Genomic DNA, 25,089 nt, shown 5'->3' with positions numbered 1-25,089 from the left:
AATTAAAGTAGAAATCAAATACAAACAGTTAGTAACATTGGTAGAAACTTTCTCTTATATCAGATATTTTATTCTTAACAAATCTAAACCAGATGAATATATATTTGCTACATTGCCATTTAAATATGAATCTTACTTTTCTAATCAACTCTGTTTCTGTTATAGTTGGTATCAGTTATTATGGTCCCTGACCAGTATGGTATTATTTTATTGAAGTTGTTTTAGCTGAGAAAAATTTCAGTGTATCAGTCATAAATAAGGATAATTCATCATGTCTATTCTGTCTTTTGGTTCTGGCCCTATCTGAGATATTGCCTTAGTTTTCATTATACTTATCTCTTAAATTATTATAAGAAAATTTGTTAAAATTAATCATGAGTGATCTGCTCAGATACTATATACAAAGTTTTTGAAAGACAGATTAGTAGCTCTGAATCTCAAATGCAAAATTCATGAAGTTGGATTTTTTTTCTTTTTAAAATCTTTCATTTGTTCCTGGGCTTGATTTAGAAATTTTTATCTCAGCTCTACTAATTCCATAATTTTAGGGATTGGTGCTAATTACAAAATTGAAAATATTATCATATAACAATGCTTATCGTACATTAAAAAGTAAAAAGAGAACCTTATAAATCAGGTTTTATTTTTTAGTTTAGTTTTATTTTCAACTATAGTTAGGTATAGCTATATACAATAAAATTCACACATTTTGAGGGTACAGTTTTATGTTTTGACAAATTGGATAAGCACCATCATAGTCAAGACACAGAATATTTCCATCATCTTCCTACCTCTAGCCTCAGGTGCCCACTAATCTTGTTTTGGACTTATTTTTTAAGAATTTCATATAAATGGAGTAATACAGAATTTTAAATTTGGTGTCAGGTTTCTATAAATCAGTTTTTAAATGCTCCAATATCTTATATACATGTGTGTGTGTGCATGTATATAACAAAATGTTAGTGGTTGTTATCTTTTAATAATGACACTATACTAGTAGACATCTGTTACTTGTCTCGCATTCCTATTATTTCTCCTTCAGTGATGAGCCCCAATTCTCATTATGGTGTCAAACTCTCCACTACTACAACCCTTGTGCTCTGGGAGATGGGCCTCACCCCTGGTTCCCAGAGTCAGTCAGTGTTGAACCTTCGAGGAATTCAAAGTTAGGCCTATGCAAAGCCATCTCAAATCCAAAGCTTTGGTTTTAGCCATGAGGGTTGCAAAGTCTTCCTTTTCCCATGAAATTTGGAACTTTAGAGTAGTTGGAGTGTAGCCATGCTGGAGCCTTTAACAGGTAGCCCACCTGAAAATAGAGCCAGCTTCATGCACACCAAAGTCAGAGACGACAAGAAAGAAATCTGATCCTCATGACATCCTTTGACCTTAAGTCAACTGGCACACGAAGCTAGTTCAATCTCCACTGTTTTCATTCATAGGCACCAATAGACCTCCTCTTTGTTTAAGCTAATTTAATTGCATTTTCCTGTTATATATAGTAGAAAGATTCCTAACATTTATAAAATATGGATGATTTTTTAAGTATCTTTCTATATTTTCAATTTTTCTATGATAGACATAATAGCTAAATATAGAATACCGCCACCAATACTCATAAGGATTACACAATAGTTTTTAATTCTCTAGACAAGTATTAACAAATTACTTCCTTTATTTTGGTGTTGAAAAGTAGAGTTCTTCTCTTGATGTTGCATCTGAATCTAATTTTGCAGATAAGAAATATATTCTCTTAAAAATAACTTATTCTTAAAAAAATAACTTATTCCTAAATCCTGTTTAAGCTATTTTGGTAACTGACAATACCCAGAATGGTTTCAGAATAATCTTCTTACTTTCTCTGAAGCTAACTTATATTTAAGAAAGCCTCAGTTTTCCTTATTTATGTCAATGTATTAGAGGCTACATTTATTATTTTATGTAGATTTCCATCCCAGGCTAAGGGAAATTTGACACATATTTTTGTTTTGAAATAACTCTTTGTAAGTAGTTGCTATGCATATTATTAATAAGAGGCACTATATTTAACATATACTCACATAAAATAATTTTGATTATTGAATATTTGCTGAGAAACAGTCTGAGTTCCTGATCTTCTCAGGTTAAAATCTGCAGAAATTAGGAATGTTGAAACATGGGGGTAGGATGGAGGGAGAGATAGGTGTCATCTTTAAATAAGAGGAGGCAGAAGCTCTGCATGAAAATCTGGAAAAAAATAAATTATGTATTGTCTTAGTACTTGTAGGCTGCTATAATAAATTACCATAGACTGGGTAGCTTATAAAAAACAGAACTTACTTTTCATACTTCTAGAGGCTGGGAAATCCAAGATCAAGGCACTGGCAGATCTAGTGTCTGGGGAGAATCTGTTTCCTAGTTTGTAGACAGCTGTCTAGTCTCTGTCTCTTCACATGATGGAAGAGGCCAGAGAGCTCTCTTGGGTCTCTTTTATAAGGGTACTAATTCCATTCATATGGGCTCCACCCACATGATCTAAGTACCTCTCAAGACCCTGCCTCCAAATACCAGCACATGGGGGATGAGATTTCAACATATGAATTGGGAAGTGGGGGGATACACATTGTCTATAGTATGTTATGTTTCAGGAATTTGTTTTAGGCATGAAATATATATAGATGAAAAGTGCCTTCCCATGCTCCAGGAACTTAGCTATTTAATGAGTGGTGACATTTGTGTGGTCTTAGCTCACTCAAGTGGGAGACCTATGTGCCAGTTAAGGCTTTTGGTGAAAAGTAAGAAAAACTGGTTCTTGAAAACTGAAGCAAAAAGTTAACTTTTGGAAGGATCTGGCATAGTTCACTAAATAAAACAGTAGCTAAGGAACCGGGCTGAAAAGGACAGGAAGCGAGGGATGCTTTGGGCATCCCACAACAGGGACTAATATATAATTTCAAAACTCAGCTCATAACTTTTCCTTCTCTTTGTCTCTCTCCTAAAAATATAAAGTCCTAGAATATAAATAATCAGGCTGAGAAGGGCAAAGCATCTTGTCTTGATAAATTCATCAATTCTGCTTTTACCAGAATAATAAAGAAATAGATGCTAAGTAGCAAAGACTATATTCGGTTAGAATTTACCAAAGTGTATAAATTTGGCTCCTCAACGCCCCCACTCATGAGATGGATAGTTCATTTTTTAGGGTTACTCCTTATGGAGACCTCCCATCTCATGAAATTATTCTGTAAAGTACTCAGCACAATGCCACTCATATATTAAGCTGTCAATAAATGTTGGCAGTTACTGCTGCTTTTGTCATTCCAAAATGATGCCTTTTATAAATCTATATATTTCATTATGTTGTCCTGGGAAAAGTTCATATTAGGTCACTCCTTAGAATATCTAAGGATAGTGGCCTGACAATCACTCTACTAGAATTAGTCTGGACAAGGAAGAAATTTGACTTTTGACCTGGAATGAGACCTGAACAAGAAGTTGTAGAAGTAGAGCAAAAGCTGGGAAACTGACCTGCCTGGGCTTTAGGGTTTGGGCCTACAAGTGTATCCTGTTGAGCCAGCTATAAGATTCAGGGTATAAAGAAGCATATCTGCCCTTATCAACTATTTATGGCAAATGACTTTTTGGTTCCAGTGTTTAACCCCCTTGTAGTAGAATTAGACATCTACAAGGTTGTCATGGCCTCATCCTTCTGCACCTCAACTCTGAGCCATGTGACTTGCTCTGGCCAATGGGATGTTAGATATTAATGAGTAGAAGCTTGAAATATATTTGCCCTTTAGGGCTTCTTATTCTGCCATTTTCATGAGAACAGAATGCAACACATGGCCCCACAAAGGACACACGAAACAGAGCCACCCAAGCTGACTTTCAGATACATTGCTGAGAAACAGATGCTTATTGTAATGTGTCACAAAATTTTAGGGTAGCTGGTGAGCAGCATTATTGTGGCAATAACTGACTGACACACTATTTTTAAAATTCTTTTATGTCGTTGGGAGATGCAAGATTAGAGGACGTGCAATGATCTCTAGCACAGATCACTAGGAATCCCCATATTGGCAATGAATTGAAATTTGATGGATGTATTTACAGATATGATTGTTATAAAACCTCTGTAGTTCACAGAATTTATGTTCCACTATTTTATAATGTAGAATTCACAAAAAATACTTATGACTTAATATTGTTAAAGTTCTCTCTTCAAAATTATGTGGCTCTATCAATTGATTAAAAAATATGAAAAATTTAAGTAGAACTTCATTAGCACTCTTTTAAGTGTCCATGAGAATTAGAAAAGAATAGTAACATTTGGAAGCTATTTTCAGTTTTAAGAAGTTAATTGTTTCATGTCTGAATAGAGTGACAACATAGTCCTAAAAGATCATAGACCATGTAGAAGGCAAGTTCTATTTTTAATGCTATTTAAACAAAAGAAATGGATTAACATTTAAGTGAATAACATTAAATAATAAAATACAAAGTTTTGTACTTAAAATTATTATAATATTGTCATACTATGCCTTAATTTTCTCCTAGTGGTATATTTCTTTTATTCTTTTATAAAGATGTCACACAAGCCTTGGAAATAAAAAGTTTTATTTTCTTTTTTTAATGTTTTATTTATTTTTGAGAGAGAGAGAGAGAGACAACGTGAGCAGGGGAGGGTCAGAGAGAGAGGGGGACACAGAATCTGGAGCAGGCTCCAGGCTCTGAGCTGCCAGCACAGAGCTCGATGTGGGGCTCGAACCCACAAACAGTGAGATCATGACTTGAGCCAAAGATGGACACTCAACCGACTGAGTCACCCAGGCACCCCTAAAAAGTTTTATTTTCAAGGAGTGTTTTTTTTTTCTTAAGACTTTTGTATAGTTGACTTTAAAAAGATCATAGTGTTGGTTGGAGTGTTCCTAGAAGCAGATTTTTCAAAAGANACAACATAGTCCTAAAAGATCATAGACCATGTAGAAGGCAAGTTCTATTTTTAATGCTATTTAAACAAAAGAAATGGATTAACATTTAAGTGAATAACATTAAATAATAAAATACAAAGTTTTGTACTTAAAATTATTATAATATTGTCATACTATGCCTTAATTTTCTCCTAGTGGTATATTTCTTTTATTCTTTTATAAAGATGTCACACAAGCCTTGGAAATAAAAAGTTTTATTTTCTTTTTTTAATGTTTTATTTATTTTTGAGAGAGAGAGAGAGAGACAACGTGAGCAGGGGAGGGTCAGAGAGAGAGGGGGACACAGAATCTGGAGCAGGCTCCAGGCTCTGAGCTGCCAGCACAGAGCTCGATGTGGGGCTCGAACCCACAAACAGTGAGATCATGACTTGAGCCAAAGATGGACACTCAACCGACTGAGTCACCCAGGCACCCCTAAAAAGTTTTATTTTCAAGGAGTGTTTTTTTTTTCTTAAGACTTTTGTATAGTTGACTTTAAAAAGATCATAGTGTTGGTTGGAGTGTTCCTAGAAGCAGATTTTTCAAAAGATCAAAATATATTCAACTGACTGCTAGGAATTTACCCAAGGGATACAGAAATGCTGAGGCATAGGAGCACATGTACCCCAATGTTCATAGCAGCACTCTCAATAATAGCTAAAACATGGAAAGAGCCTAAGTGTCCATCAATGGACGAATGGATCAAGAAGATGTGGTTTATCTATACCATGGAATACNAAAGGGAAAACCTTTGTTTCTAAAGCTATTTCTGTTATAGGTAAAATGATAAAAATTTAAATTTACTAAATAACCCAAGTAAATATTAAAGGTCTGTGTATTGGGAGGAATATAAAAGCAAAATTGAGTATGAGTAATGGTAGTGACTACTACCTGGTTCAGTTGCCTATTTCTGCAAGCAAACTATGCTCAAATTAGCGGCACACAACAAAGATCATTTATTGTTAGTATCACTCACAGATGTGATCAACTGGACTCAGGTAAGCATTTTTCACTAACAGTGTCTCCTGAAGTAAAGACAGGCAGTGGCTGGAACTAGAGATATCTTGATGGTTTCTCACCTCACATGTCTGGCACATAGGATGGGCACACTCAAAAATCTGTATCTACTGAAGTGGGTTTCAATGTCTATTTTCTTCCTGCCTGTCCAGTAACATTATAACCAATATTGGTAAATGCTTGCTTTGCAAACCTCCCTAGTGGTCATCTTATTTTAATTAAATAATAGTATACATACAGAAGGCTGGGAATGTGGCAGGGTAGGAGGACCCTAAGCTTGCTTTGTCCTACATATACAACAGATAACACTCAGGTAACATTAATAACCCAGAAAATTACTTGGAAACTGGCAGAAGGAACTCCACAATCAAAAGTAGAAGAGAAGCCACATCGAAAATGGTAGTAAAGGCAAAGAGGCAATTTGAGACCTAACAAGACGGTGGCCACCTATGGAGGGGAGGAAGGTAGGGGTGCTGAGAGGGTGAAAAAATGGACTATTACATGGGGGAGGCCGCAAGGGAAAAACAAACCCCATACAAAGCCATAACATTTGGCTTTGAAAGCTAGACTGGCTAATTTCTGAGTTCTTAGAACCACCAGAATTTAAAGCCTGGAATTCTAAAAGGCAGCAGGCTCAGCACTGGGAGAGCCCTGAGAGTGTTAAGAAGTTGAGTTCTCACCCTTAAAGAGACAGCACACCAAACAGCTTCAGCAGATACAGCATAGAACCAGCAGTTTGAAAAATGATGGGAAAGACTGGAAGGAGAGTGATTTACTCATCACAGAGCATGTCCTAGAGATACAGGATCTCAGAGAGACTCCTCCAGGAATAAAGGAGACGGCAGGCATAAGCACATGGCCACCTGCAGAAACCAGCTCATGCCCACGCTCCCTATAGAGCTTGCTTACACTAAGCCCTACCCCATCACTTCAGTGGATCCACCCTTCCCAGTTATGCTTGCTTCAGTCCTGATGCTTCCAGTGCAGGTCCAGACAAGACCACTGCAAATCTCCCCAGCATTTCAACCCCTGCCTTTTGCAGGGGCCTCAGTCCTGGCAGTGCCAGCAGCTGCCACAGCAGCTGCTCTGACAGAAATGGTAGGCACTACACAAGACTGGGGCACACCGCCCCAGTCTTTGCAGATCTACTTAGCCAACCCAGTCCCAAAGCAGGGGCTCTAGGTCTCATTTAGCAAGGAAGCAGGTGTGCACCTTGTTAAAATGCACCCTACCCAGGTATGGATCAAACACTGCTCACAACAGCCAAGAGAGCCACTGCAGACAACTGGACTGAAGGGTTAAGTGTCCAGAACAAAACAGAGAACATGCAACACACATAAAAGTCATTCTCTGAAGTGCAAGGTCCTAGGGGAACAGGGAATACTGTGTTGCAGGTCACTATAGAACCTCTTCTTCATAAAGTCACTGCTTTTCAAGAGCAGGGCAATGTAGATGACTTTCCCAATACATGGAAACAGACAGTTAGACAAAATGAGGAGATAGAAGAATATGTCCCAAATGAAAGAACAGGACAAAATCACAGCAAGAGACTTAAGCAAAATGGATATAAATAATATCCTGAAAGAGAATTTAAAGTAATGATCATAAAGAAGAAACTAGAATGCAGTGTGAACATGAGGAAGCAAAAGAAAGCAAGAAAGTATGCAACCATGAAGCGAATGCTTAGTCTCTGAGATCAGAGGCTTAAAGAGAGGGATAGATTGAAACCTAAAAAGAAAGAAAAGAAAGATCCCAGTGCACTCAAGGAAAAAGAAGTCCCCCAACATCCTTCCTGCTTATTCTTCCAATACAACACACAGCTGAGCCTGCCTTACCACATCCTGGTTGATACCAACTTTATCAACTTTTCCATTAAAGCCAAACTCGATTTAGTACAATCAATGATGGACTGTCTGATTGCCAAGTGTATCCCTTGTATAACTGACTGTGTAATGGCTGAAACTGAGAAATTGGGGCAAAAGTATCGAGTGGCTCTAAGGATTGCCAAGGACCCAAGATTTGAACAATTACCATGCACACACAAAGGGACCTATGCAGATGACTGCTTAGTACAGAGAATAACTCAGCACAAGTGTTACATTGTGGCCACAGTTGACGGGGACCTTAAACGAAGGATCCGGAAGATCCCTGGAGTTCCCATCATGTACATTTCTAACCATAGGTACAGCGTTGAGCGGATGCCAGATGGAGCCCCTCGATTCTAATTCTAACACTCTAAAGATAGAGGTCCTGTGCCTTCCTTTACCAACTTTTTCTGTTGCCAGTTCATAGAGCAATACGCTGTAGCATGAATTATTCTCCTTACCCATTTACTCTGTTATGAGCTGAGTATGGTTAAATACACTCATTGTTTGATGTTGTTTTGAAATTGATATTTTGTATCATTTTGAATTTTGTTGTATCTTTTTATAAATCAAATGACTGCACATATAAAAAATAAACTAATGATCATAAAAATACTCACTGACTTGAGAAAAGAGTGGAGGACATCAGTGAGACCTTCAAAAAGAGATAGAGAACAAAAACAAGAATCAATCAGAGATGAATGAAGTTAAAAATACACTTGGTAGAATAAATGGTAGGCTAGAGGAAGCAGAGGAAGGACTTAATGAACCTGTAACATAGAGTAACATAGAGTAATGGAAAGTAATCAAAATGAGCAAATGAGAGAAAATAAGTTAAATAAGTTATCCAAATTGGTCAGTGACTCCATCAAGTGTAATAACATTTGCATTGCAGGGATCCCAGAAGAAGACAGAGAAAAGGGGGCAGAGATTTTATTTGAAGAAATAATACCTGAAAACTTCCCTAATCTGAGGATGAAAAAGATATCTAAATCCAGGGGGACACAGAGATTCTCCCAAAATCAACCCAAGGATATCTACAATAAGACACATAATAATTAAAATGGCAAAAAGAAGGGATAAAGATGAAATTTTAAAAGCAGCAAGAGAAAAGAAGATCGTTACATACAAGGGAAACCCCATAAGGCTATCACTGGACTTTTCAGCAGAAACTGTATGCCAGAAGGGAACAACAGCATGATATATTCAAAGTGTTGAATGAAAAAAAAACTCTGGAGCCAAGAACACTCTATCCAGGAAGGCTATCATTCAGAATAGGAGAGATAAAGGCTTTCTCAGATAAACAAAAACTACAGGAGTTCATGACCACTAAACCATCCCTACAAGAAATATTAAAGGGAATTCTTTTTTTTTTTTAATGTTTTTATTTATTTCTAGGGGAGAGAGAGACAGCGTGAGCAGGGGAGGGTCAGAGAGAGAGAGAGAGACACAGACTCCGAAACAGGCTCCAGGCTCTGAGCTGGCAGTCAGCACAGAGCCCGACGCGGGGCTCGAACCCATGAACTGCGAGATCATGACCTAAGCGAAAGTCGGACGCTTAACCGACTAAGCCACCCAGGCGCCCCTAAAGGGAAGTCTTTGGGTGGAAAGGACAAACCATAAGTGAGAGGATAAAAAGCAAGAAACACAAAAGTAGTGAAATAAGTATATATGTAAAAATCAGTCAAGAGATTCAGAAAAATAAAAGGATATCTAAGTATATATGACACTATATACCTAAAACTTGGGGTGGGGAGAGGTACAATAATGGGTTCAAACTTAAGCAACCATCAACTTATTAGAGACTGCTATATACAGAAGATGTTATATACAAATCTAATGGTAGCCACAAATAAAAAACCAGTAATAGATATGCAAAGAATAAAAAGGTAGTACCCAAGAATACCACTAAAGAAAGCCAAAAAAAAAAAAATAATAATAATAATGAGAGGAAAAAAAAGAAAGGATCAGAGAAAAACTACAAAAACAACCACAAACAAGCAACAAAATGGCAATAAATACATATCTATCAATAATTACTTTGAATGGAAATGGTCTAAATGTTCCAATCAAAGCACATAAAGTGACAGAGTAGATAAAAACACAAATCCACCTATATGCCATTTATAAGAGACACATTTCAGGCCTAAAGACACCTGAACGTTGATAGTGAAGGGTTGGAGAAATATTTGTTATGCAAATGGTGTCAAAGAAAGCTGGTATAGCAATATTGATAACAGACAAAATAGACTTTTAAGCAAAGTCTGTAACTAGAGACAAAGTATGCCACTATATAATCATAGAGAACAATCCAACAAGAAGATGTAATAACTATAAATATTTATGCACCCAACATAGGAAAACCCAAGTACCTAAAGCAGCTAATAACAAACATACAGGAAGTACTCAATAATAATACAATAGAATTAGGGGACTTTAACACCCCACTTACATCAATGGACAGATAATCCAAATAGAAAATCAAGTAGGACACAGGGGCTTTGAATCACACATTGGACCTGATGGATCTAACATATATTCAGAACACTCCACCCTCAAATAGCAGAATACACATTCTTTTCTTTTCAGGTACACATGGAACATTCTCCAGAATAGATCTCATATTATTGACAAAATAAGTCTCAACAAATTCAAAAAGATCAAAGTCATACCATGCATCTGACCACAGTGCTAAAAAACTAGAAACCTTCCACAAGAAAAATCTGGAGAGACCACAAATACATAAAGGTTAAATAACAAGATACTAAAAAATGAATAGGTCAATGAGGAAATTAAAAATTACATGGAGAGAAATGAAAATGAAAACACAAACAGTCCAAAATCTTTGGACTTCAGCAAAAGCAGTTCCAAGAGGGAAATTAATAGCAATACTGGTCTACCTCAAGAAGCAAGAAAAAAAATCCGAACGTACAACCTAAGTTTATGCTTAAAGTAGCTAGAAAGAGAAGAACAAAACCCCAAATCAGCAGAAGGGAGGGAATAATAAAGATCAGAGCAGAAATAAAAGATATACAAACTAAAAAACAAAAACAAAAACAAACAATAGAGTAGATCAATAAAACCAAGAAATGGTTCTTTGAAAAGATTAAGAAAATTGGTAAACCTCTAGCCAGACTCATCAGAGAGAGAGAGAGAGAGAGAGAGAGAGAGAGAAAAGAAAGGGGCCCAAATAAACAAATCACAAATGAAAGAGGAGATAAAACAACCAACAGCATAGAAATGCAAACAACTGTAAGAGAGTATTATGAAACATTATATGCGAATAAACTGAACAACCTAGAAGAAATGAATAAATTCCTAGAAATATATAACCTACCAAAACTGAAACAGGAAGAAATAGAAAATTTGAACAGACCAATTAACAGCAATGAAGTTAAATCAGAAATTGAAAAGCTCCCAACAAACAAAAGTCTGGGATCATATGACTTCACAGGCAAATCTACCAAACATATAAATATGAGTTAATATGTTTGATATATTATATATGTGTGTGTATATGTATACACACACACATACACACACACTCATATAAATATATATATATTTATATATATATAAGGAGAGTATAATGCTAAGTGAAATAAGTCAGTCAGAAAAAGACAAATACCATACGATCTCATTCACACACAGAATTTAAGAAACAAAATTAACCAGGCAAGGAGAAGAGACAGAGAGAAAGAGATTAAACCACTACATAAAGTCCTAACTATAGAGAACAAACTAAATGTTACTAGAGTGGAGGTGGGTGAGGGATATAGGTAAAATAGGTAATGAGGATTAAAAGTACACTTATCATGATGAGCACTGAGTAATATACAGAATTGTTGAATCACTAGATTATATATCTGAAACTATATGTTAATTATAATTTTTTAAATTTAAAGTTTAAAAGGAAAACATATATACAGTTACTATACCTGAGGTCACTGCCATAATCTGTCATTATCATATTTCACTCACATATTGGAAATCTAGAACATAATTTCAGAAAAAAAAAAGAAAAGTAAATAAAGTCAATGTATATTACTAGAAATATCAAGGGAGAAACTACATTACTCCAGCAAGTAATTTTCCCTTTTACTTTTGTATCTTTATTCATGGTCTGAAATGCAGTTTGTTAAAAAAAAAAAAAGTCTTTAATTTCTGGAACAGTTTTAGGTTTACAGAAAAACTGAACAAAAAATACAAAGTTCCCATATCCTCGCCTCTGTCCCAGTCTCTCCTATTATCAAGATCTTAAAGTGTCCAGTTTACTTGTTACAATTTGTGAACCAATATTGGTACACTATTATGAACTAAAGTCCATAGTTTATATCAGGGTTCATTCTTTGGGATGTATAATTCTATGGGCTGAGAAATGCATAGCATCATGTATCTGCCATCACAGCATCATGCAGAACAGCCTCATTACTCTAAAACTGCCCTGTGTTCCACCCACCTATTTGTCCTTCACTTCCACACTGCCTCAACCTTCTTGCAACTGCTGACATTTTTTTACTGTCTCCATGTATATTTATACATATATAAGGAGAGTATAATGCTAAGTGAAATAAGTCAGTCAGAAAAAGCCAAATACCATACGATCTCATTCACACACGGAATTTAAGAAACAAAATTAACCAGGCAAGGAGAAGAGACAGAGAGAAAAAGAGAGATTAAACCACTACATACAGTCTTAACCATAGCAAATTAAAAAAGCTGACATTTTTTACTGTCTCCATGAGTTTTTTTCTTCTCCAGACTATCATATAGTTGGAATCATACTGCATGCAGCCTTTTCAGACTGACTTCTTTAACTTAATAACATGCATTTAAGTTTCTTCTATGTGTTTAAAATTTTTTTTAATGTTTTTTTTTATTTTTTTTTTTTACTTCTAGGAGAGAGAGAGAGAGACAGCGTGAGCAGGGGAGGGTCAGAGAGAGAGGGAGATACAGACTCTGAAATACGCTCCAGGCTCTGAGCTGGCAGTCAGCACAGAGCCCGATGCGGGGCTCGAACCCACGAACCGCGAGATCATGACCTAAGCGAAAGTTGGTCGCTCAACCGACTAAGCCACCCAGGCGCCCCTTCAAATTTTTTAATGTTTATTTTTGAGAGAGGGAGAGAGTACGCACGCGTGCACATGAGCAAGGGGGCAGAAAGAGAGACACAGAACCTGAAGCAGACTGCAGGGTCTGAGCTGTCAGCATAGAGTCCGATGTGGGGCTCAAACTCACGAACTGAGATCATGAACTGAGCTGATGTCGGTCACTTAACTGACTGAACCACCCAGGTGCCCCCTTTTATGTCTTTTATTGGTTTGAAAACTCATTTCCTTTTTTTAAAATCACTGAATAATATTCCACTGTATGGATGTGTGGTTTGTTTATCCATCCACTTATTGAAGGATTTCTTAGTAAAAGCATGCATTTTTATGAAAAGAACTTAAATAGTTCTGGGATGATTCTACAGAGATTCTTCTAATAATGATGGCACACTTAGGTAGTTATGATTTGCAGGAAACTAGTAAGAGAGCTTTACTGAATGGTTGGGAAGCAAAAAGTCTGGTAATCTAGTTACAATTGTCAAGACTTTTCTACCTAAATGATTTTGTGGCCTTCCAACATGGTGAAAGATTTAATTGTCTGTGACGCTTAGGATTCATAGCAAGAGGGGGGGAAATGATTGAAAAGTAGTTAGCTGAACGATAGCTTAGGTTTAAAATGAGTGTTCCCTTCTCTTTTCTTTGTACATCTGTCTGCACAGAGAAATATGTCATGAGCCCTAAGAAACCTTAGCTATGGTATTTGGTAGACCAGCCTGGCCTGCTCCAAAACACAAAATGCACATCATTGAGGCACAGTGTATGGTAATATCTAGACTCTGTGGCCACTGAAATGTGTGACTGAAGCTAGCCTCCTCCAGGTTCTGCAGGTTAAGCAGAAAACTTATTCATCTTCTGGCTAATACAAATCTTGTGAAATAACATTTAATTTCCTAATGCCATTGATGAAGTCAACCTTGCAGATAATTATGCTGCTTCCCTAGCATGACAAGTAGTGGTGAGTAGGGTGGGTATAAGAAGCCTCAATGATCTATCTACCTTTGAGAGTCTAAACTCAGGGCTTTACATTTTTAAATAACTTAACTGACAATTTTTTGAGCTCTTACCTACCCAGTACTGTGCTAAGAGCTTATCATGCATTATCTCTTTTAAACCTCACATCTACTCTTGGAATTTGTACCTTTAAAGAGATAAAGGCTGGAATTTACAGAACAGTTAATTAACCCTGGAGCTAGAGAAGAAACCAGGTCTGATCCCCAACCCACACTTTTTTCCCCATATTAACAGTACTTTTAGGCTTTATTTATATTATACTTTTAGACATTATTTATATTACATATACAAAACATTTATATATGTAATATGTACAACAAATATTACATATAATCATAAAATTATGAAGTGAAAAAGCTTAAATATACAACTGAAGGAATAAACACACACATGAAACTCTTCAGCTTAAGATGTAAAATATATCACCCCAGAAAATTCCCTGTGTTTCTTTACTCTCACCAATTCACTATCAACCCACAGGTAAGTGGTATTCTCATCTTTATTATCACTGATTTATCTTTCCTGTTCTTGGAGAACAAAAGAATATAAATGGAATCATATATACTAAGTTATTTCACATCTGGCTTAGTTATTTCACATCTGGCTTCTTTTTTCAACATAGTATTTGAGACTCATCCATGTTTTTGCATGTTTTCATAACTTTTTCTTTTATATTGCTGAGTGACATTCTATTGTAGGAATATATCACGGTTCATTTATTCTTTCTTCTTTTTAAATTTTTTTTTATGTTTTATTTATTTCTGAGAGAGAGACAGCGTGAGCAGGGGAGGGTCAGAGAGAGAGGGAGACACAGACTCTGAAACAGGCTCCAGGCTCTGAGCTGGCTGTCAACACAGAGCCCAACGTGGGGCTTGAACCCACTAATCGTGAAATCATCACCTGAGCCAAAGTCAGACGTTTAACTGACTGAGCCACCCAGGTGCCCCCATTTATTCTTTCTTCTAAAGATGATTCTAATTTTTTGTTTCCAGTTTTTCACTATTATGATTAAGCTGCTATGAATATTCTTGGCAAATATTTTTGCACTCATCTCTCTGTAGTATATACCAGGAAGTGCGAATAATGTGTCTGAAGGTAGATGTTGGCTTACATTTATGAGGAATTGCCAGAGATAACACTATTCATCTAGGTATATATTCTGTATTCTTTCTGGCCTTTTAAAAATATATTTATAACTGAGAACAAACTGAGGGCTGATGTGGGTGGGGGAGAGGGAAAGCGGGATGATGGGCATGGAGGAGGGCACCTGTTGGAATGAGCACTGGGTGTTATATGGAAACCAACTTGACAATAAGCTATGAAACAAAAAATATATATTTATACATACATATGTATTTACATTTATGTATATATATTTATAATACATGAATATATATAATGAATACATAAGTGTACATATATACTTATTAGATATATGTTTTAGTTAAAGTGGAATCACCATTTTTTTGTTTACCAACACCTCATGAAAACATTGCATATATATTTCACATATGATACATATATATAGATATTATTTTAAATGGCTGAATATTATTCCTTTGCATGGATTTTAGTAGTAGATGCAAGGGGCCCCATCCAGATTCACTTTATCTGGTCAGCACACCCAGCAATACCTGCTATCCCTACTGTTAATAGCTCACAGGTTATTTACACACCAGTTCCACTGCAGCTCCAGGAGTGGGCTAGGGTCAGACAACTGGGTTGACTAAAGGCCTCACCCACCAATAAAAGCTTGTCAGGGGAAAACACAGAGAAGGCATCTGGCATTTTGGTGGTACTACATCTCTGGCAAATGCCTGGCCTGACTCAATTCAACCTCAAAGTACCTCTGACTAACCCACTAACAATACAGGAACCAAACACTGCCCACAACAGGCTAAGAGAACCATTAGAGAAAACTGGACTGAAGGCCAGCATGGCTCAGTCATAACAGTAGGATGCAAGCAACACACAGAAGCACCAGGTTCTGGTGAACAGGGGACATGGCAAGGCAGGGCACTACAGGACCTCTTCATAAAGCTTCTACTTTCAAGAGCAGGAGACATAGATGACCTTCCTTTTTTTTTTTTAATTTTTTTTATTTATTATTTCTAGGAGAGAGAGAGAGAGAGACAGCGTGAGCAGGGGAGGGTCAGAGAGAGAGGGAGACACAGACTCCGAAACAGGCTCCAGGCTCTGAGCTGGCAGTCAGCACAGAGCCCGACGTGGGGCTCGAACCCACGAACCGTGAGATCATGACCTAAGCGAAAGTCGGACGCTTAACCGACTAAGCCACCCAGGCACTCCATAGATGACCTTCCTAATACAAAGAAACAGACACAGAGAGTTAGAAAAAATGAGGATACAGGAAAATATGTCTCAAATGAAAGAACAGGATAAAATCACAGCTAGAGAGCTAAATGAGATGGAGATAAGTAATATGTCTTAAAGTATTGGTTTTTAAGATAGAGAACTTAACATAATGGACATAAAGATACTGGATACATAAAGATAGTAGAGGTCTCAGTGAGACAGTCAATAAAGAAACAGAAAAGAAAAAAAAAAGAAACAGAAAAGATAAGAAAGAACCTATCAAAGAAAACAGTAATGGAAATTAAAAATATAATAGATGGAATAAATAGCCGACTACAGAGCAGAACAACAGATCAGTGACCTGGAGAACAGATCAATGGAAAGCAATCAAGTGGAACAACACAGAGAAAAAAATAATAAAAAATGAAAATAGACTAATAGAATTCAGTGAATAACTTTCACATTAGAGGAATTCCAGAAGAATAGAGAGGAAAGGGGCAGAACAAGTTTTTGAAGAAATAATAGCTGAAAACCTCCCTCCCTCTGGGGAAAGAAACAGATATCCAGATCTAGGAGGCATAGAGAACCCCAATAAAATTAACCCAAGGAGGTCCACACCAAGACATGTAGCAATTAAATGGCAAAAAGTAATGAAAAGAGAGAATTTTAAAGCATCAGGAGAAAGTTAACAGTTCCATACAAGAAAAACCCCATAAGAATATCAGCTGATTTTTCAGCAGAAACTTTGCAGGTCCAATGGGAGTCTCATGGTATATTAAAAATGTTGAATGTGAATAATCTGCAAACAAGAATACTCTATCCAGCAAGGCTATTGTTCAGAATAAAAGGAAACATAAAGAGTTTGCCAGGGGAAAGCAAAAACAAAAACAAAAAACGTTAAAGGAATTCATCACCACTAAACAGGCCCTACAAGAAATGTTAAAGGGGACTGTTTGAGTGGGAAAAAAAAAAACAAAACAAACAAAAAAAAAACACAAGTAGAAGCAAGAAAAATAGATAACAAAAAGGAGTAAAATTAAGTATAACTACAAAACNCCGGGATCGGAGACTCCAGGGTCGGAGGCGATCCCCCTCTGCAGGGAGTGAGAGGGGAAAAAGAGAGAGTCCAAAACAGAAAAACCTCCGCTAGGGGGAAAAACTTCTGCTCGGAGCATAGAAACACCCTGCGCACCAAATACCTGCACGCCAGGACCCCTCGCACCAACTGGTCCCGGAGGGGCTGAGGGNTGTTATACAAAAATCTAATTATAACCACAAATAAAAAAATAGAGTAAGAAATTCAAGTATAACACTAAGCCAGCAAACTGTGAGAGAATAGAGTAAGAAAGGAACAGAGAACTATAAAAACAAACATAAAACAAGTAACAAAATGGCAGTAAGTACATAACTATCAATAATCAGTTTGAATGTAAGTGAACTAAATTTTACAATAAAAAGACATACGGTGACAGAATGGATTAAAGAGCAAAATCCCTCTCTGTGTTGCCTACAAAAAAAGACTCATTTAAGACCTAAAGTTACCTCCAGATTGAAAGTGGATGGTAATGAAGGTGATGAAAAACCATTTATCATGCAAATGGTGGAAGAAAGCCAGAGTAGTAATACTTACATTGGACAAAACAGACTTTAAAAAAAAAGATTGTAACTAGAGACAAAAAAGGCCACTATGTAAATATAAAGGGAATAACTCAACAAGCAGATATAGTAATTGTAAATATTTCAACATCTACCATGAAAGCACCCAAATACATAAGCAGCTAATAACAAGCAGACAAAAGCTAATCAAGAGTAATACAATAATACTAGGGGAATTTAACACACCATTTATGCCAATGGATAGATCCTCCAAACAGAAAATCAACAAGGAAACAATGGTTTTGAATCACACATTTGACCAGATATATCTGACTGAGATATCAGAACTTTCCATCCTAAAATAGCAGAATGCACATTCTTTTCAAGTGGAATGGAACAGTCTCCAGAATAAATAATGTATTAGGCCAGAAAACAAGTCTTAACGAATTTAAAAAGACCGAAGACATATTATATCTTTTCTAACTACAATGCTATGAAACTAGAAATCAATCACAAAAAAGAAATTCTGGAAAGAACATAAATACAATCAAGGTTAAATAACATGCTACTAATCAATGAAGGTTAACCAAGAAATCAAAAAGGAAATTAATAAACACATGGATAGGAATGAAAATGAAGAAAGTTTATAGGGGTGCCTGGGTGGCTGAGTTGGTTGAGCACTTGATTCTTGAGTTTGGCTCAGGTCATAATCTCATGGTTGTGAGATCAAGCCCTGCATTGGGCTCTGTACTGAGCATGAAGCCGGCTTGGGACAGACACTCTTTCTCTCTTATTCTCTGTCTCCCTCTGCCCTGCTCTCTCTCTCTCAAATTAAAAACAAATGAAAAAGGTGGGTGGGAGGGGCAAGATGGCAGAGAAGTAAGGAGCTCCGTACTTGCACTCGCGCCCATACCTCACACGGAAAAGATCTGAAGCCACTGGAAACCTTACAAAACCTGAGAGATTGGGAGAAAAAGGATGCAGAACACACTGAGAAAGCCTTCTAACGTGAGTGCGAACTGGGGAAGATAAAATCGGGCCGGGATCGGAGACTCCAGGGTCGGAGGCGATCCCCCTCTGCAGGGAGTGAGAGGGGAAAAAGAGAGAGTCCAAAACAGAAAAACCTCCGCTAGGGGGAAAAACTTCTGCTCGGAGCATAGAAACACCCTGCGCACCAAATACCTGCACGCCAGGACCCCTCGCACCAACTGGTCCCGGAGGGGCTGAGGGCACAGACTGCTTCTTTGTGCTTGCTCCGGGCTGGCTGCACTTCTAGAGTAGCGGCGCGCCTGCCGCCATTGGACTCCCGGCGGGCTTGGGCCCCTGGAAGAGCCGCGCACAGACACTGGGCGTATAGGCTCTTGGCAGGCTGGAACTCTAGAGGGAAGGCAAACAGCTAAAAACTGGGAGATCAGGTGACGAGACACAGAGGCACCTGGTTATCCTCACTCCAGCGGGCTCCGCGCACCGAGCAGGCAAGCCCCCGCCCATGCTCANATAAAAACAAACATAAAACAAGTAACAAAATGGCAGTAAGTACATAACTATCAATAATCAGTTTGAATGTAAGTGAACTAAATTTTACAATAAAAAGACATACGGTGACAGAATGGATTAAAGAGCAAAATCCCTCTCTGTGTTGCCTACAAAAAAAGACTCATTTAAGACCTAAAGTTACCTCCAGATTGAAAGTGGATGGTAATGAAGGTGATGAAAAACCATTTATCATGCAAATGGTGGAAGAAAGCCAGAGTAGTAATACTTACATTGGACAAAACAGACTTTAAAAAAAAAGATTGTAACTAGAGACAAAAAAGGCCACTATGTAAATATAAAGGGAATAACTCAACAAGCAGATATAGTAATTGTAAATATTTCAACATCTACCATGAAAGCNTTTTCCTCACTCCAGCGGGCTCGGGCTCAGAACACCCTGCGGGCAAGCCCCCGCCCATGCGCGCCAGCCTGACCCAGAGAAGGAAGCAGCGATTCTGACTCCACCCCCAGAGCTCGGCAGGGGGCCTGGAATCGCCCAGAGGGGATAGCCTGGGAAGTTGTGTCTAAGGCAATTTCAGCGGGGAGCTCAGACTGGGATTTGGAGACTGGGACTGGCCTGAGTTGAAGAGTGCAACCAACTTTGGCTGCACCCCCAGTACGGGGAGTTTACACGCCCAAAAAAGCGAGGTGCAGCGCTTGGTTCAAGAAGGGACTGGAGCACAGCCACTCTCCTCCCCACAACCGCCAAGGCAGAGCTCCCGCCTGACGCATTGGACACACCACAACCATACCTGCTTGAGAGCTGCCCTCCTCCCTTTTTTTTTTTCTCTTTTCTTTCTTTTTCCCCCCCAAAACTGACCTGATTAACTCCGGTCACCAGCATGCTTAAACAATCACAACTAGTCCATTCTGTAGATGTAAATTCTACACCTACCAACATTTTCATCTCTTTCTCTCAGAAATAATTAGACAATATAGTCTCTCTGGATAATACCAGCGTCCTTCTCTCACCTATCCAGCCATATTCTACCCTTTAGCTCTTTGAAAAAGCTTCTTATCCATTCTGCATGTTCATTCTATTTCCAATTTAGCCTCATCCCCGCCCTGGCTTTGCTCTCTTTCTCTATGCTCTTCAACCAGCACTACGTACACACGGCTATTTAACTGTAGCTGGGAAATCCGGTTATATGCTTTAAACCGTTCTTTGTCCATCGGTTTTCTTCTTTTTTCCTTTTCTTGTATCCTTTTAGACCCTTTTATGTATTTTATACTCTCTATTATTTGCCCTCCCTCTTCCGTCTTTTCTCTTAAGATTTTTGTTTTCCCTCTCGGTTTGCATGTCAGTTGAATTACTCTGTGCATTTGTGTGCTCCTGCTCCCTGTGTGTTTGTCTGTCTGTTTTCTTCTCCAGGGCTACCTCAAGAAACAAGCCAGAGTACACAAGGTGGAGAGTCCCAAATATCACTCCTAGTAGGAAAATAAAATAACCAAGGTCCCAACAAGAGAGACCAAGAGATACCATTCAAAAAACACTCTCTGAAAGGATAGGGGCTGGACAGTAAAAGAGTCTTCTTGGATACAGCAGCGCTCATAGGTGCAGAGAGCATAACAGGTCTTTAAAACTAACAAGAGCCAGAGGGGTAACTAAAATGACAAAACAAAAGAGCTATCCTACAAAGAAACTCCAAGAAGAAATGACAGCTAATTAACTGCTCAAAACAGATGTAACNGGCCCTTGTGGGGATGAGCACTGGGTGTTTTATGGAAACCAGTTTGACAATAAACTATTTGTAAAAAAAAAAAAAAAAACAAATGAAAAAATAGAACATTTGAGCCGACTGATTATGATCAATGAGAAGTTTATAGCAAGTTTAGAGCAGCAAGAAAAATCTCAAATAATTATACCTATAGGAGCTAGAAAAAGAACAAACAGAACCCCAAACCAGCAGAAGGAAGGATATAATAAAGATTGGAGTAGAAATAAAAGAAATAGAAACTTATAAAAACATTAGAAGAGATCAATGAAACCAGAAGCTGGCTCTAAGAGAAGATAAAAAAAAATTGATAAACTTTTAGTCAGATTCATTGGACTTAATGATAATGAGAGAATGAGAGAGAGAGAGAGAGACAGAGAGAGAGAGAGAGAAAACAACCAACACCATAGAAATACATATAATATGACAATATTATGAAGAATTACATGCCAACAAATTAGGCAAACTAGAAAAATGGGCAAATACTTAGAACACATCACCTCCCATAACTGAATCAAGAAGAAATAGAACATTCGAGCCGACTGATTATGAGCAATGAAATTTAACCAATAATAAAAATTAAAAAAAAAAAACCTCTCTAGAACAAAAGTTAAGGAATAGATGACATCATAGGTGAATTCTGCCAAAGTTTTAAGGAAAAATTAGTATCAATTCTTTTCAAACTATACCAAAAAGAGAGAAGAGAAAGAAAAGTCTCCAAATTTATTCAATGAGGCCACTGATACCAACACCAAATAAAGACACTACAAAAGTAAAGAACTACAGGCCAATATTTCTGATGAACATAGGTGCAAAAAACCTCAACAAAATACTAGGAAACCAAATCCAACCAACAATACATTAAAAAAAATCATTCACCACTATTAAGTGGGATTATTCCTGGGATTGAAGGGTTGTTCAATATTTGCAAATTAATCAACATGATACATCACACCACTAAGAAAAAAGATAAAAACCAAATGATCATTTCAATAAATGCTGAAAAAAGCATTTGGCACAGTATAACATTCTTTCATGATAAAAGCCCTCAACAATGTAGATTTAGAAGGCATGCACCTCAATATAATATAAGCCTTATCTGAAAAACCCACAGCTAACATCATCTCAATGGGAAAAAACAGATGGCTTTCCCCTAAGGTCAGGAATAAGGAAATTTTATTCAACATAGTCCTGGCAGTCCTAGCCACAGCAATAAGGCAAGAAAAAGAAATAAAAGGCATACAAAAAAGTAACAGAGAAGTAAAACTCCCACCATTTGCAGATGACATGACATTATATATATATATAAAACCATAAAGACTCTACCAAAAAACTACTACAACTGATAAGTGGATTTAGTAAGGTCACAGGGTGCAAAATCAATGCACAGAAAACTGTTGCTTTTCTCATTATTAATAATGAAGTAGCAAAAAAGATATTAAGAACATAATCCCACTTACAATTTTACCGAAAATAATAAAGCACTAAGGAATAAACTTCACCTAGGAGGTGAAAGACCTATACTATGAAACACTGATGAAAAGAATTGGAGATGATGCAAACAATGCAAAGATATTTCATGTTTATGGATTGCAAGACATATACTGTTAAAATGTCTGTACTACCCAAAGCAATCTACATATTGAATGCAATCACTATCAAAATACCAACAGCATTTTTCACAGAACTAGAACAAATAATCCTACAATATTTATGGAACCACAAAAGACCCTGAATAACCAGAACAATCTTGAAAGAGAAGTACCAAACTGGAGGTATTACAATTCTAGATATCAAGATATACTACAAAGCTGTAGTTATCAAAACAATATGGTACTGGCACAAAAACAGAAACACAGATTTATAGAACAGATTATAGACCCCAGAAATAAACTCATGACCATGTGGTCAATTAATCTTTGACAACGGAAGCAAGAACATACAATGGAAAAAAAGAAGTGTCTTCTATAAATGGTACTAAGAAAACTGGACAGCTACTTGCAAAAGAATGAAACTAGAATATTTTCCCATACCATACAAAATAACAAACTCAAAATGGAGTAAAGACCTAAATTTGAGACGTGAAATCACAAAAATCCTTGAAAAGAACACAGGCAGTAATTCTCTGACATTGTCCACAGCAACATTTTTCTAGGTAAGGGAAGGCAAGGGAAACAAAAACAAAAATAAACTATTGGCACTACATCAAAATAAAAAGCTTCTGCACAGCAAAAGCAAGAATCAACAAAACAGAGACAACCTACTAAATGTGAGAAGATATTTACAAATGATATATCTAATGAGGGATTAGCATCCAAAATGTATAAAGAACTTGTATAACATAACACTAAAAACAGCAAAACCAATAATCCAATTTAAAATGAAAAGTCACAAACAGATATTTCTCCAAAGACTTCCAGATGGCCAAGAAACACATGAAAAAATGGTCAGTATCACTCATCAGCAGGGAAATGCAAGTCAAAACCACAATGAGATATCACCTCATATCTATCAGAACGTCTAAAATAAAAAAACGCAAGAAACAAGTGTTGGCAAGGATGTGGAGAAAAATAATCCTCATGCACTGTTGGTGTGAATGCAAACCGGTGTAATCACTGTGGAAAACAGCATGGAGTTTCCTCTAAAAGTTAAAACTAGAGTTATCATATGATTCAATAATTCCACTACTCTATATTTACCCAAATAATATGAAAAAAGAAATTCAAAAAGATATATGCACTATGTTTGTTGCATTATTTATAATAGCCAAATTATGGAAGCAACCCAAGTATCCATGGATATATGAATGGATAAAGATGTGGTATGTATACACAATAGAATATTACTCAGCCATAAAAAAAGAATAAAATCTTGCCTTTTGTAACAACATGAATAGAAATAGAGGGTATAATGCTAAGTGTTTTCATTTTCATTTGTTTCCATATATTTTTAAATTTCTTTTCTAGTTGCCTGATTGGCCCATTCATTCTTTAGTAGGGTGTTCTTTAACCTCCATGATTTCAGAGGTTTTCCAGACTTCTTCCTGTGATTGATTTCAAATTTCAAAGCATTATGATCTGAAAGTGTGCATGGTATGATCTCAATACTTTTATATTTATTGAGGGCTGCTTTATGTCCCAGTATGTGATCTATCTTGGAGAATGTGCCATGGGCACTTGGGAAGAAAGTGAATTCCCTGGCCTCTGGATGTAGAGTTCTGAATATATCTGTCAATCTAGCTGGTCCATTGTGTCATTCAAATCTATTGTTTCTTTAGTGATTTTCTGTCTGGTTGACCTATCCATTGCTGTAAGTGGAGTATTAAAGTCCCCTACTCTTAGCACATTCTTATCTATACGCTTGTTTCTGTTTGTGATTAATTGTTTTAAATATTTAAGTGCTCCCATATTCAGTGCGTAGACATTTATAATTGTTAGTTCTTCCTGATGGAAAAACCTTGTAATTATTATATAATGCCCTTCGTCATTCCTTGTTATTGTCTTTAATTTAAAGTCCAGGTTGTCTGATATAAGTATAGCTACTCCAGCTTTCTTTTGACTTCCCATAGCATGATATATATTTCTCCATCCCCTTACTTTTAATCTGAAGGTATCTTCCAGTGTAAAATGCATTTCTTGTAGGCAGTAAATAGATGGATTTTGGTTTTTTATCCATTCTTCTACCTTATGTCTTTTGATTGGAGCATTCAGCCCATTTACATTCAGTGTTATTATTGAAATATGTGGGTTTAGAGTCTTTGTGTCTTTTGTGGGATTTATGCTTGTGGTGGTGTCTCTGGTATCTTGCATTCCTTGCAACACTTCCCTCAAAGAGTCCCCCTCAGGATTTCTTGTTAGGGCTGGTTTAGTGGTGACAAATTCGTTCAATTTCTGTTTATTTGGAAAGACTTTTTAAAAAAATAGTTTTATTTATTTCTAGGAGAGAGAGAGAGAGACAGCGTGAGGAGAGGCAGATAGAGAGA

General features: G+C 37.0%; 1 long non-coding RNA gene and 1 pseudogene across 1 annotated transcript in view; both read left to right on the top strand.

The window, feature by feature from the left end:
- The window catches only part of LOC144221989 (uncharacterized), a 76,684-nt gene that overhangs the window by 12,628 nt on the left and 38,967 nt on the right, over nucleotides 1-25,089 (top strand). The gene's annotated exons all lie outside the window — the stretch shown is intronic.
- Nucleotides 7,598-8,188, top strand: LOC144221987 (rRNA-processing protein FCF1 homolog pseudogene; annotated as a pseudogene).

Source organism: Crocuta crocuta, unplaced genomic scaffold (genome assembly GCF_008692635.1).
Source record: "Crocuta crocuta isolate KB4526 unplaced genomic scaffold, BGI_CrCroc_1.0 scaffold141, whole genome shotgun sequence".
NCBI classification, from domain to species: domain Eukaryota; kingdom Metazoa; phylum Chordata; class Mammalia; order Carnivora; family Hyaenidae; genus Crocuta; species Crocuta crocuta.
The sequence above is the reverse complement of the archived record's forward strand: the minus strand, read 5'-3'. Positions and strand labels throughout refer to the sequence as shown.